Source organism: Mustela nivalis, assembly GCF_964662115.1.
Source record: "Mustela nivalis genome assembly, chromosome: 19".
In the NCBI taxonomy this organism is placed as follows: Eukaryota; Metazoa; Chordata; class Mammalia; order Carnivora; family Mustelidae; genus Mustela; species Mustela nivalis.
In genome coordinates this window covers 17,152,811-17,166,288 of record NC_139038.1, presented here as the reverse complement: position 1 = coordinate 17,166,288, position 13,478 = coordinate 17,152,811, and the positions used below count along the sequence as shown (strand labels likewise).

General features: G+C 52.4%; 1 long non-coding RNA gene across 1 annotated transcript; it reads left to right on the top strand.

Annotated features, from left to right (window-relative positions):
• Positions 1 to 32: 32 nt before the first annotated feature.
• On the top strand, positions 33 to 12,534 carry LOC309854903. Its single transcript, XR_014306479.1, has 4 exons — positions 33 to 241; positions 3,619 to 4,009; positions 10,350 to 11,094; positions 12,035 to 12,534. It is a non-coding gene; the product is annotated as an uncharacterized lncRNA (long non-coding RNA).
• The last annotated feature ends 944 nt before the right edge of the window (positions 12,535 to 13,478 follow it).

The following is a 13,478-nucleotide window of genomic DNA, read 5'->3' as shown; positions in this document are numbered from 1 at the left end:
CCTTCCCAGAGGGGGCGGGATGTGCGGGGGGGGGGTGGCGGGAAGCTGGGGTTTCGGTCAAGCTCAAGCTCCAGACCCCCCGCTGAGCCTCCAGGACTGTCCCTCCGCTCTTGTCCCCTCTCCTGGGCGAGTTCTAGGGGCCGGTAGGTCCCGGAGACTCAAACCGTTCTGTTTCACTGCTCTGTCATGGTCATCCTATTTCCATCACGCGCTCGCTGTCCTGTAGAAGACAGATGGCCAGGTAAGGGGATTGCCCACCAGAGAGGACTTCGGGGTGTGAGTCATCCCACTCTTCTCTGGTTTACCAGATGGCTGAAGGAGGGACTGTGAAGCAAGTGGGGCGCTCCTTGTGGAGCTGGGGTAGGGCTTGATGTGGAGCAGTGGGGTCCCAGCCTGGGCAAGATCAAGGCTCAGTCTATGGCCAAGGTCAGGGCGGATGAGAATGTCTCCCTTCAGAGCCAACAGCTCAGTCTTGGGCCAGAGTAAGATCTAAGATGAGCGCTCAGTCTATAACTAGGATCAGGACTTGGTCTAGAGCTTTGTCTGGGGTCAACATCCCGCCTCTGTCAGCACTTGGGGTCAGAGCTATCGATGACCTGGAGGGTCTGCTTGGGACTATTTGGGGATGGGCTTCGAGCTCTTGTCCAGATTGGGTGCAGAGCTTGGGCGGCTGTGGTTCTGTCAGGGCCCGTGACTCAGGTCAGGGCCCAGGCTTGGGCTGGGATAAGAGCTCTGTTGATGTCTAGAGTCAGGGCTCACTAGGCTGGGGTTGTGTGAGGTCAGGATGGGGCTCGGTCAGGTCTCAGAATAATCCAGCTCTGTGTTTCTGCTCTGCGGATGGCTGTCAGGGCTGGGCTGTACCAACCACCGGTCTCCCTTCCAGCACAACTCCACCCTTACCCCACCCTGGATTTTCCATCTTCAGGGACAAGATGGGGGTTTCTTGGTCTTCCCCAAGGCCCACTTTCCTTTTGGGATCATGTGGGGTTTCCCTGTTGGGTCCCTGCAGTGAGACAGAAACCAAGGGGGCTTTCCCTTTCTATACTCTGCCTCCTCAGCCCCATACTGGCCCTGCCCAGTCGGGCCGCCTGGAACCAACTGCTTGGGAAGTACCAGTACATTTGGGGGAGCAATCCCAAAGGGTCGCCTGGAGAAGGAAAAGGAAGAGCGAGCAGCTGGCACCTCCCTAGCCCGAAATAGTTTCCCTCGCAGTGTCCCCTAGTGGTGACATGGTGACAGCTCTTTCCCCCACATCCCATGCCCTTGAGGCTCCCCACTTGCTGGGGGGGGGGGCGGCAAACCTCCTGAGACTGATGGTGAGGACAGACCCAGGTCTGCTGTCTTTCTCACCCCCAAGTCCTGCCCTACGTTCTGGAGGCAAGCCAGCCCACTTACCCTCTGACCACAACCACTCCCCATCCTTTACGCAGAACTGCTCAGAACTGCGGTGCCTCTCAAACCTTGAATTCCATCTCCCGCTCTATCACCACAACCTCCCAATCCTCCCGACCTTCTCTGAGGGTTCCCCAAGGCCTTCTGTCTCTTGTTGATTCTCTGCGCCTCCCCGTCTGGCTAAGGCTGGTCCCTGCAGCCTCTTCCCTGCCCGACGCCCTGTTCTGTTCCAGCAACTGGAGATTTGTGCTTGAATACGATCCACCATCTCATACCAGCTTGCCTTTGCACAAGCTCTTCTCTTTGCCTAGAAAGCCCTCACTGTCTTCTCGGTAGTCCCCCGTTCTCAGTCTACCCCTTGTCACAGGCTTCCTCCCCTGAATAGCTCATTCCTTCCTACCATAAGTCCTGTCTGCAATGGATATCGTATATTTGTTTATCTTGCTTACTCTATCCTCATTCATACCACTCCGGCCATACTGTCTCCCTCATTGCTCCTAGAACATGCCAGGCATGCTGCTGCCTCAGGGCCTTTGCACCTGCTGTCCCTTCTGCCTGGAACGCTCTTCTTTTGGTTATCTGCAAAGCCCACTCTCTTATGATCTGCTCCAATGTCACCTTCTCAAACAGAGTCCTCACTGACCTGATTAAAAGACGCAACCCTGTCCTTGGCACTTTCTCTTTTCTTTTTTCTAGAAAGAAGTGTTGCATTTCCCAACCATAACTGTGGATATATATATATATATTTTTTTTTCCTTTTAGATCTATCAATTTCTCTCATGTGTTTTGATGCTGTATCGTTTAGGTAGAGACACAATTATGACTGTTAATGTCTTTTTGAAGAACTGTCCTTTTATCAGAGTGTGATGTCTCTCTCTCTTTACCCATGATAATAGTATTTTTATCCCTCCCCGAAGTTTACTCTGTCTGAAATTAATTCGGCAAGTCCTGCTCTTTTTGATTAGTGTTTACATGGTTTATCTTTTTTTTCAACATACTTTCATTTTTAACCTATGTTTTTAATTTGCAGTGGGTTTTGTTAAAACAAAATTCCAGATTAATATTTTTGTCAGTTTAGATGGTATTTATCATTGTCTGCCATTAGTAAATAAATATTCTATTTTCTAACTGAAGATATCTATCCTGTTCTGAATGTGAGGTCAGTTGCTGGCCTTGGCACCTCAGTTCCTTGATGAGTTCAAGAAAGATCCTTAATTTGTACTTTGTCCTACTTCATTTCTGGTTGTAAGAGTTGGGCTTTATACCTTTAAAGAGATTTTATAGATTTTATACCTTTAAAAAATGCACATTGCCGGGTGGGTGCCTGGGTGGCTCAGTTGTTAAGCGTTTGCCTTCGGCTCAGGTCATGATCCCAGGGTCCTGGGATCGAGCCAAGCATCGGGCTCTCTGCTCAGTGGGAAGCCTGCTTCTCTTTCTCCCACTCCCCCTGCTTGTGTTCCCTCTCTCACTGTCTCTCTGACAAAAAATAAATAAAAATCTTTTTTAAAAATGCACATTAAGTGTGTTGTTTGTTCTTCTAGCTCTGTACTTCAGCATGTTAATTAGATGTGATAGGGAATATCTCTATTTTTTTCTTCATTTCAGCAAGTAAGCTTTAAACTGTATTCAGTATTTTATTCTTAGCTTTTTTTTTTAAAGATTTTATTTATTTATTTGACATAGAAAGATCACAAGTAGGCAGAGAGGCAGGCAGAGAGAGAGGAGGAAGCAGGCTCCCTGCTGAGCAGAGAGCCCGATGCGGGACTCGATCCCAGGACCCTGAGATCATGACCTGAGCCGAAGGCAGCGGCTCAACCCACTGAGCCACCCAGGCGCCCTATTCTTAGCTTTTTATAGATGCCCTTCATTAGATTCCAGAAATCCCATGTAATCATAGTTTGTGGATATTATTATTATTTTTTTTAAGATTTTATTTATTTATTTGTCATAGAGAGAGAAGCGAGAGCGAGCACAGGCAGACAGAGTGGCAGGCAGAGGCAGAGGGAGAAGCAGGCTCCCCACCAAGCAAGGAGCCCGATGTGGGACTCGATCCCAGGACGCTGGGATCATGACCCGAGACAAAGGCAGAGGCTCAACTGACTGAGCCCCCCAGGCGCCCCTCCCCGCCCACTTTCTATCCCTTTCCCTGCATTATTTTTCTACAAAACATTTAAAAACATCTCACACTTTCTCTCTCCCCTTTTTTGGTCGGTCTCCATGTGCTAGAGTCTGAGACCCACCCGGGTGGGCCTTCCTGCCGGTTATGTGCACGGATGTCCCCAACAGCTAGCAACTGGTACTGATGATGTCAGGTGGGAAGCTGGGCAGCTGGGTACAGTCCTCAGCCGACGATCTTGGCAGATCTTCACCAAGAAACCAGAGAGCCACGGAGGGCGGCTCCAGCCTCTGTCCCCATCCCTGGAGGATGGAGCTGGGCCCCTTTCTGTCTACCTGGGCCTCTGTTCCAGATGTGGATCTTGGCAGGTGAGCCGAAGCTTGGGTTGGGCTCCCAGCAGGAAATGGAAGGGATGTGGTGAAGGCTCGAAGGGCTGGAAAGGAAGCCAAGCGCGCCAAGCTCTGGACTCGAGCATGTAGCCAATACTTCTGGTGACCTCAGGTGAGTCACTGGCCAGCCCTGGACCTCAGGTTCCTCATTTAAAAGTAGTAACGGTTTTCAAATGCTGCTATTACGTAGGGAAATTAAAACCTAGATGATTAAAAAAAGAGGAAAAAGAACCATCCACCAATTTTATGATCATTTTCCGAGTACCCCGTTATGGCTTGGACCCCGTGGGGCACTCCACGGGGTTGCATGGGAATCCTGAGCCTAGGAAGTAGAAGTTAGAAGCTTCAGCTGTGACATCAGGATGGAATTAGGGAGGGGAAGTCTTCCTCAGGGCCACGCAACAGATCAGTGACAGAATGAAGACTGGAATTCAAGCCCCCTGCTTCCAGCTTGGGCCAGTGAGGGAAATCCCTGGGTCCTCTGATGTCAGCGCCAAGGCTTGGAACTAACCCTTCCATGAAACGAAGGTGCAGGCAGGAAGGCTGGGGGTAGGTGAGGCCAGGCTGGATCTGCGGCCTCACCTCTGAATCTCCCAAGCGTGGATGGTAGACCCACCCCAAGCCCCGAGGCACAGCACCTGCCCCCCATCCTGGGCACCCCACCCCACCCACACCCCGGGGGTCTACAGGATTCATTCGTGCATTCACCACGCCCCCTCCCCCAGACCTGGGGCCCTGCCTCTAAATGGGGAGTCTCTTTTGAGATCACCTTGGGAGGGTTTGAGAGAAAGGGCTACGGGGGTGGGGGGTGGGGGGTGGCTAACTACTGATGAGATGTTTATCGCTGGGTGTTCTGTGTTAGGAGAGGATGGGCTGCCCGCGTTGTCGAGGAAGGAAGAATTTGAAGCCCAGGAGGCAGGGCTGCAGAGGAAAAACACCAGCATGGAGATAGAAAGTCCCGGTTCGAGTCCCGGCCCTACCGGCCCTTCCCCAAGTGTATGTGCCCTCTTGAGAGAGAGGCCCAGACATTCTGTGCTTCAGTTTCCTCGTCCACAAGATGAGGCTCATCATCCCAACCCTGCCCAGCTCTCAGCTCAGACATGAAGGTGCACTTGGGACAGCATAGGGCCTCATGGGTCAGGGCCCCACCGGGGAGGGAGACAGACCTTCGCTTGCACGGTGCCAACACTTGCTTTGGTCGAGGCCTGAAATCTCCCCATTCCTGGCTCATCTCCGGAGTGGGGTGGCTGCTTCCACCAGGTGCATAGGATGCCGTGAAGATTACGCATGTAAATGGCTGCCACGGAGTAGCTGTGTGATCTTAGGTGAAGTAACTAACCTCTCTGTGCCTGCTCTGTCATCAATAATGTGGGGAAAATAATACAAACTCGAAAGATAGTCTAGAAGATTCAACGAGCTATTATTTATAAAGCGAGTGGAACAGGGCCTGGCATATGGTAAAACTATAGGTTTTAGCTATTGGTAGTAGTGTAAGACTCACGAGGAAAGAAATGTTAGTTGTTGTTAACAAAGACGAGGGACGGTTGTCATCCATGGACAAAGGCTGAAGGAGAGTGGGAGGAGGAAAGTAAGAAACAGAAGAGGCTACCTCAGGAAGTAGGGATGGTTGGGGGTCAGGTGGTGGGGGCCCAGGCAGAGGGGGCCTAGTGACCGACCCAGAAACACGCATCAGAATAGAATTCAGGCCAGAAGCAGAAATCTCCGGGCCAGGACGAGGACAGCCTCAAATCTGAGAACCAGTGATGGGGTCACGCCTGCCCACCTGCCCGCACCGCCCCCCCCCAGGGGCCAGCCGCGGCTTCATCAAGCCTCTCTATGAAGAACACTTGGAGTGGAGACAGACCCTGGGCTGAGCCCCGGGACAGGCCCTGTCAGGTGTCTGAGGGAGGCGGGCAGGCCCTGAGTGCTGAGGCTGACCCCGGGCCCCACACCCTTCCCCGGGCCCTCGCCTCGTGGCCTCCACGGGGTCCTGGCCCCCCCTTGCCGCCAGGTCCCTCCCTCGTCTGGCCCACTGCCTGTGACACCCCAAGCTGAGTGGACAGCTCACTGCCCAGGAAAGGAACGCACTCACGGCTTGTATTTATATTTATTTTTTTTTAGAGAGGGAGTGTATGTGCCTGGGCAGGGAGTACGGAGGGAGAAGGAAAGAGAATCTTAAGCAGGCTCCAGTCCCAGCGCGGAACCTAACACGGGGCTTGATCTCACGACCTTGAGATCGTGACCTGACCTGATGTCAAGAGGCAGTTGCTTAACTGACTGAGCCACCCAGATGTCCCATCACTGCTTATATTTTTATAGAATATCGGATTCATGCAAAAGATTATACATAGCATATATGTTTCTGCCCACCCGCATTTCCCTGCTCTTGCCTCGGTTTTGGTCCTGGGTTCGCTGATGCCTGTGGCTCCTCATGTCACTCTGAGCAAAAGCAAAAATCCTCCCAATGGCTGGCAAAGCTCTCACAATCTTCCCCACAGGCTCCTTCATTCCCACACACACCTTCCGGCTGCCCCACAAACACACCAGCCGTGCTTCTACGTCAGGGCCTCTCTACCTACTCTTCCTTCTGCTTAGAACACTCTTCCCTCAGCTCTTCAGATAATTTTTTTTTAAATGTCATTTATTTATTTATTTGACAGAGACACAGCGAGAGAGGGAACACAAGGAGGGGGAGAGGGAGAAGCAGGCTTCCTGCTGGGCAGGACCCTGGGATCATCACCCAAGCTGAAGGCAGACGCTTAACAACTGAGCCACCCAGGCCCCCTCAGCTCTTCAGATGATTAGCTTCTCGTCCCTCCAGCAGGTCTCACCTTTCCACAAACGCCTTCTTCCCGCTTTGGCTCTTGGGTCGTTCCCATCGCATTCCCAACTACACTAAGACCCTGTGTGTAGCCCTAAGATCCAAGTGCTCATCTCTTAGCTTGTCAATTTTTCTACACATTCTGGGCCCTTCCCAGAGAGCCCTAGGGTCTTCTCCAGACCTCGAGTGGCCACCCACCTCCTCAGACATCTGAGTCCTGTGGGCAAGATTGATTCAGAATTGAAATGGTTCTACTCTTTTCATGATTCAGAATTGAAATGGTGCCCCTGGGTAGGAGAGGGGAAGACAGAAGCAAGGGGTCAAGTACCAAGGTGTGGCAACCACAGTCCTTGCCCACAGAGGTGGCCACCTAGCCGAGAAGACTGGACAAACATGTGAAACCAGAGGGAACACATCACATCAGGGCGGTTTGTAACTGACTTCCCCGGGAGCATGGACAGAGCTGTGAGGGAAGACCCTGCCTCAGGTTGGAGCCAACACATGGGAAAGTAGAGCTGAGAGCTGGAGCAGAAGACAAGAATCTTGTGATTGACTTTAGGCTCCTGGATCCAACTATTCCTGAAGCAGTCATCCTGAAGTGTTTAGTTTCATGAGCCAATCTTCTTTTCTGCTGAAGCTACTTGGAGCTGTGTTTCTGCCATTTGTAGCACGGGTCCCCTCCCCCTCTTGGATCTGCCTTCATGATAGATTTCCAGTGTCCGAAAAAAAATCACAGACCAGATTTTTTTTTTTTTAAATGATAAAGGGGAATATATCATGTAGTAGAAAGAGCACTCTATCAGAAGCCACTGGAGAGAGCATTTCAGGTAGAAAGGATAGCGTGAAAACAAAGCAGAAGCTTGGTCAATATTTCCTAAGTGCCAACCCAGTATGTCCCAGGCTTTGCTCTAGGCACTGGAGTTCAGCAGTGAATGGGGCAGGCAGAAAGCTCCGCCTTCATGGAGCTTACACAGAATGGAAAACTTAAAATTTTATTACAATTTTATAAGATTATATTATAATTATAAAATTATAATATCATTTTACCAAATGCTTATATGTACCAGGCATTTTTTTTTTTAAAGATTTTATTCATTTATGTGACAGAGAGAGAGATCACAAGTGGGCAGAGCCGGCCCAGACCATTCACGCAGAAGCAGCAAAGTTCCACTGACTCCCTGGATAGTCCCTAGCCTCTCCCCCACTCCTCTTACTTGTTGGGGGGGGGGTGTGCAGCCATCAGCACAGAAAGACATGCAGAGGGGGAGCGAGGAAGCTTCCTGCCGGAGAGAGAGTCTCTGCCCCAGACCCAGCAAGCCAGGTTTCTTTTCAGCCTCAGTTTCTTATCTGCAAAATGGGGGTGAGAACCAACCTTGCCTGATGAGGTTTTGGGGAGGGTCAGATCGGTTGGATGACCGAGAAGGGGAACCTCCGACAAGCAGAGGCAAGGTGTGTAAAGGGCTATTGGGAATGAATAGGGTTCGGACAGGGATGAGAGGAGAAATGTGTGCAGCAAAAGGGGCGGCGTGAAGCCAGACCAGTTCTGACACGCTCACTCATTCCTGAACGTTTTTGAGAGAGAGAGAGAGTGTGCTGGCACAGAAGCGGGTGAGGGGAGGTCCGGCAGCGCCTGAGGGAGGAGGAGAGGGACGGAGGAGAAGACTCCGGTCCCTGAGCCTCCAGCCTTTCTCGCCCGTGTTGTCCTGGCTGCCGGCGGTCACCTCCCCGAACCCCAGACTTTATTTAATAAGTAAAATACATCGTATATTAGATGGTACTGTACTGTGTGCTCTTACGGGAATAAAGAGGAATTTCAGCACAAAGCACTGCCTAACTTCCTCTGGTCTTCACTTTTTAAAGTCCGTCCCTTCTCACTGAAGCTTTCCCTAACCAAGGCAGTTGACACTGCACAAGCCCTGCTGAAATTCCTGCGTTTGGGCGCTCATTTATCATCGTTTACCTGCCCCCACTAGCATGTAAGCTCTGCTGTATTCATAGCTTCTAGAATATTCCCCGGCTCGATGAATATGTGTCAAATGAATACATGATTATTCCTCAAACAGTTCAAACAACAGCGGTGCCTGGGTGGCTCAGTGGGTTAAGCCTCTGCCTTCGGCTCAGGTCATGATCCCAGGGTCCTGGGATGGAGCCCCGCATCGGGCTCTGTGCTCTGCAGGAAGCCTGCTTCTCCCTCTCCCACTCCCCCTGCTTCTGTTCTTTCCCTCTCTCACTGTGTCTCTCTCTGTCAAATAAATAAAATCTTTAGACACAACAACAACAACAACTCTCCGAACCAGCTCTCCAGAAAGGAGAGAACAGGATCAGGCTGCACAGAGCTGGTGTAAGATGGAAGTTGGAAGAGGGCGGGGGGAGTCGGGGGGAAGCAAAAAGAAGTTGGAAAGGGGATGTGATCCGCCAGTCCAGAGGCCTGAGCCGAGAGGGGGCTGGTTATCTTCTGATTCCTCCGCATTAACTGCTTTTGCAATCAGAAAAGCAAAGAACACCTTGCTTTACAGAGAAAAGGAAGGTTTCGAGTTAACAGAGACCTGCTGTGCTCTGTCCGGCCCGGGGAGCGGTGTCCTCTGTCTGGGGCTGGCTGCTCACACAGGGACAATGCAGATGGGTTGTTCTCCCTTTTTTGCTTTCTCCCTGCCCCCTCACCCCCACTCCCGCCTTCCTGACGGCCACCGAGTTCTCTAGAACCCTACGAACAGACCAGACGTGGCTGTCTGCACAGCTGGTCCACTCCCAGCTCAGCCTCTGACCGGCAGTGAACCCGTGACCCGGCCCTTGGCCCTCCCTCAGGGAGCTCCGGCAAATACTCATGGGATAATCATCATAATTGCTGAGGCTGAATAGTATTTTCACGCTTTGTTTTATGTGAAGTCAGATTGGTATGTACCATGGAAGTTTCGAGGGTCATGTGATCATCGGCGCTGGTACGCCCTGCAAGGCCACGTCTGCTCCGGGTCGTGGGGAGAGCGGTCTGAGGAAGGGAGGGGAGGTGCCCCCTTCCTCAGCAGTGAACAGGCCCCAGACGTAGCCCCGCAGCTGGCTGCGACCCGGGGGCTGTGGGAAGTGGCCCAGGACACAGCCAGAGCACGGCTGCGTGGCTGGAGGGTGTAGAAAGGACAGGGGGGGCCGTAGAGGGGACACGCTGGCCGGTGCCGTGTACCGAGGGGGTGTTGAGGCCAGGAGCATTGCGAGCCCCTTCCCGGCTCTGCCCCTGAGCAATCCTGGAGAAAGGAGAGAAAACACTGTGAACGCACCCCATCCAACACCTGCTGTGGGCCGAAAAGGAGCAGGAAATCTCGGCTTACACAATAGATCACATTTCTGGCACGCCGGAGCCCTGGTTTTGTGTCATTGCTTTAATCATGTACATGCTGCTTCCCATGCATTTTGCAATGCTCACTTAATCACAGCAACCCACCCTATGTTGAATGGTGCTGGCATTCCTACTTCGCATGTGGGGAAACTGAGGCTAGAAAGGTCAGGTAACTGGCCCAAGGTCAATGAGAAAATAAGAGGGCTGAGACTTGAACCCACAGAGTCTGGGTGCAGAGCCCATTCTGTCTGCTACTGTGCTGTTTCCTCACGTTTTTATGTATTTATTTATTTATTTTGACAGAGAGAGATCACAAGCAGGCAGAGAAGGGGAAGCAGGCTCCCCGCTAAGCAGAGAGCCCGATGTGGGGCCCGATCCTAGGACCCTGAGACCATGACCCGAGCAGAAGGCAGAGGCTTTAACCCACTGAGCCCCTCTTTCCTCAAGTTCTTGTTCCGGGTCGGGTACCCTGCTAAGTGCTTGAAAAAACTCCATATCCTTGAGTTCTCCAAACCACAGCAGGAACTGGGTGTCTTCTTCATCTCCTGTTCCCAGGTGTGGAGGTTAAGATACAGAGTCAATAATAACTAGTCTCAGGTCACAGCCAAGTTCGCACACAGGATCTGGACCTAGGTCTGGGGGACCATCAGGCCGTTCCGGTTGCTGTCACTGTGTAACCAACCGCCCCCGAGCATAATGCTGTGAAATGACCGTTCTCTTGTGCTCTAAGTCTGTCGGTGGACAATTGAAGGGGGCTGGTCTCTGGTTCCCAATATGTCAAGCCTCCTCTGGGAAGACTCAGTAGCTGGAGGTGCCCCTACAGTGGGAGCTGGAGCCCTCTGCAGGCTCCCTTCTCTCGCATACTTGGCTCTCAGCCGGAGCTTCCGCGGGCTGGGAGACCAGCGCGATGCTGACCTTGCCACGCCGTCTCTCCACGTGTGTAGTTTTGGACTTTCTCGCGGCGGGATGACTGGACTCCAGTAGAAGTGCCTGACGTCATGATGTGTTAGGATACCACAACGTCGGGACGCCTGGGTGCCTCAGTTGGGTAAGTATCTGCTTTCAGCTCAGGTCAGGATCCAAGGGTCCTGGGATGAGTCCTGCATCAGGCTCCTTGCTCAGCAGGGAGCCTGCTTCTCTCTCTCCCTGCCTCTCCCCCTGCTTGCGCTCTCTGACGAATAAATAAATACAATCTTTAAAAAAAAGGCGGGGGGGGGGCGCCTGGGTAGCTCAGTGGGTTAAAGCCTCTGCCTTCGGCTCAGGTCATGATCCCAGGGTTCTGGGATCGAGCCCCGCATCGGGCTCTCTGCTCAGCACGGAGCCTGCTTCCCCCTCTCTCTCTGCCTGCTTCTCTGCCTACTTGTGATCTCTGTCTGTCAAAAAAAAGGGGGGGGGATAGCACGACTTCTGCCTGCCTCGATCAGGCCAGGGGCTCCTGAAGGTCCTCCATGTTCCAAAGGAACACAGTCCATGTCCCCCATTTGATGGGAAGGTGGCAAAGCCACGCGGTAAGGAGAGCACAGGGGTTGGGAGCACTTACCGTACCTGTGCTCGGTATATGCAACCCGAGACAAACGTCCCTGCTCATTAGAATCACTCTCCAAACTCCCAACACCCGGCCAGTGCCCAGGCTCTATCTCAGACCTGTGAAATCAGGATCTCTGGGTGGGGAAGCCAGGCGTCCCGTCTCCTCTAACTCATCTGTAACCCAGTGATGACAATGAGGCCTCCTCCCGTGTATGCGAAGCGCGTGGCAGACCGGCTGGCTAGTAAACATCCATGTTTCTCCAAGTGTGACCACCTCCCCTCCCCCCACCCCCTCCTTGACTCAGCCCACAAGGTCATTGGCAGCGCGCACAGGTGGCCTGAGAAGAGTTATGGATAGGTGTTTCTTTTTATAATCTTCTAGTTATGACAAGTGGTTATGGTTTTCCATTTTCGATGGTTACGCAGTTTCTCTCTCTCTCTCTCTCTTTCTCTTTAAGTAGGCTTCCATGCCCAGCACGGAGCCCAGTGCGGGGCTTGAACTCAGGACCCTGAGATCGACCCCTGAGCTGAGATGAAGAGTGGGAACACTTAACCAACTGAGCACCCACGCCCCTAGACTCCCTTTAAAATATGTTTGAGTGCAAAAGGAAAGGAGGTCTTTGAAAGGTCCTAAGTAAACAGTGGTATAGCCTGAAGCACAGCGGGCAGAAATCACAAAGGTGTGGCTGAGGTGAGGCCGGGAAAACCCTCCGGCAGACCAGATCAGTCGTGGTAGCGGGCGCTTTTCCTATTATTAGCGTCCCCTCGAAGGAGCGCCAGTTAAAGATCAACCATGGGGTGATTCTGAAATGAAACAAAAGACACGTCTGAGAGCCGAGTGGGCGGAAGCGGACTAGATGTCTGGGAAGCCAATGAAGAGCCCCATGGAGAGTGTCCTGATTCTGGGCAAGGAGCCGGGAATGCTTCGGACTGTGGGAACCCGGTGGGGAAGCACCCACAAGCTCCCCCCCACCTCCCGTCTTCCTGTGAGTTTCCGCCACTCTATGCCACCCCCCACCTCCCCCCATTCCTGCCCCACCGGGCCCTTCTGCAAAGGGTGGAGAATGCGGCTGTAACTCCCATGAGCCTTTCAGATCTGAACATTCAGTGCTTCTAAGAATTACCTCGTTCCCGAGCAGCCTCTTCAAGGCCCTGGAGGCAGAGACTGTGCCATGGAAGGCGAGGCCAGGGAAGGCTAATCAGAGGCCGAGAGTGAGAGCCGCACGCACGCGGGGCCTTCGGGCAAAGTGTGGAAGGACCGGGAGCGGCGGGTTCAGCGAGAGACGCAGCCTTTGTTTTCTCCTTTCAAGTATCTGTTGAGGCTCAGAGGAGTAATTAACCAGAAGGTAACATCTAGGATCCCACAACCATACGTGGTTATTCTCAGGTATAAAGTAAAAAGGGAGAGACCCAGGCTTCAGGCTTCAAAAATTAGACAGATCTAAGTTCAAAATTCCACTGCAGGCTGTGGCTGTGTGACTTTGGGCCAGTTACTTCACTTCTCTGAACCTCTATTTTCTGGTCTCTAAAATAGGGTCAGTAAGAGTCTACCTCTGTGCTATTGGAAGGATTAAATGGGACAATGCCTATAAAGCACTGGACACAGAGTCGTAGCCCAATACGTGGGAGCTGTGGCCGTGATCTTCTGGAGCTGACACAAGAGATCTGTGCTGAGCTGAGAGCCCACTGCCCGCAGCTGCTCCTCCCATCTGTCTGCTGAGTTCAAGAGCAGACACCGGCCCTAAGGCCTGGTTCCAACCATACCAGGGTCCCATTTGTCTCTCTTTGCTGTCCACGCCTTCAACAAGGCCCTGGCCACATAAAAGGCCTCTGATAACCATTAACTAAACGAATAAATAATCTGCCGTGGAAAGAGGGGCTCAAGGGGACGTCTGAAGGAGCTTT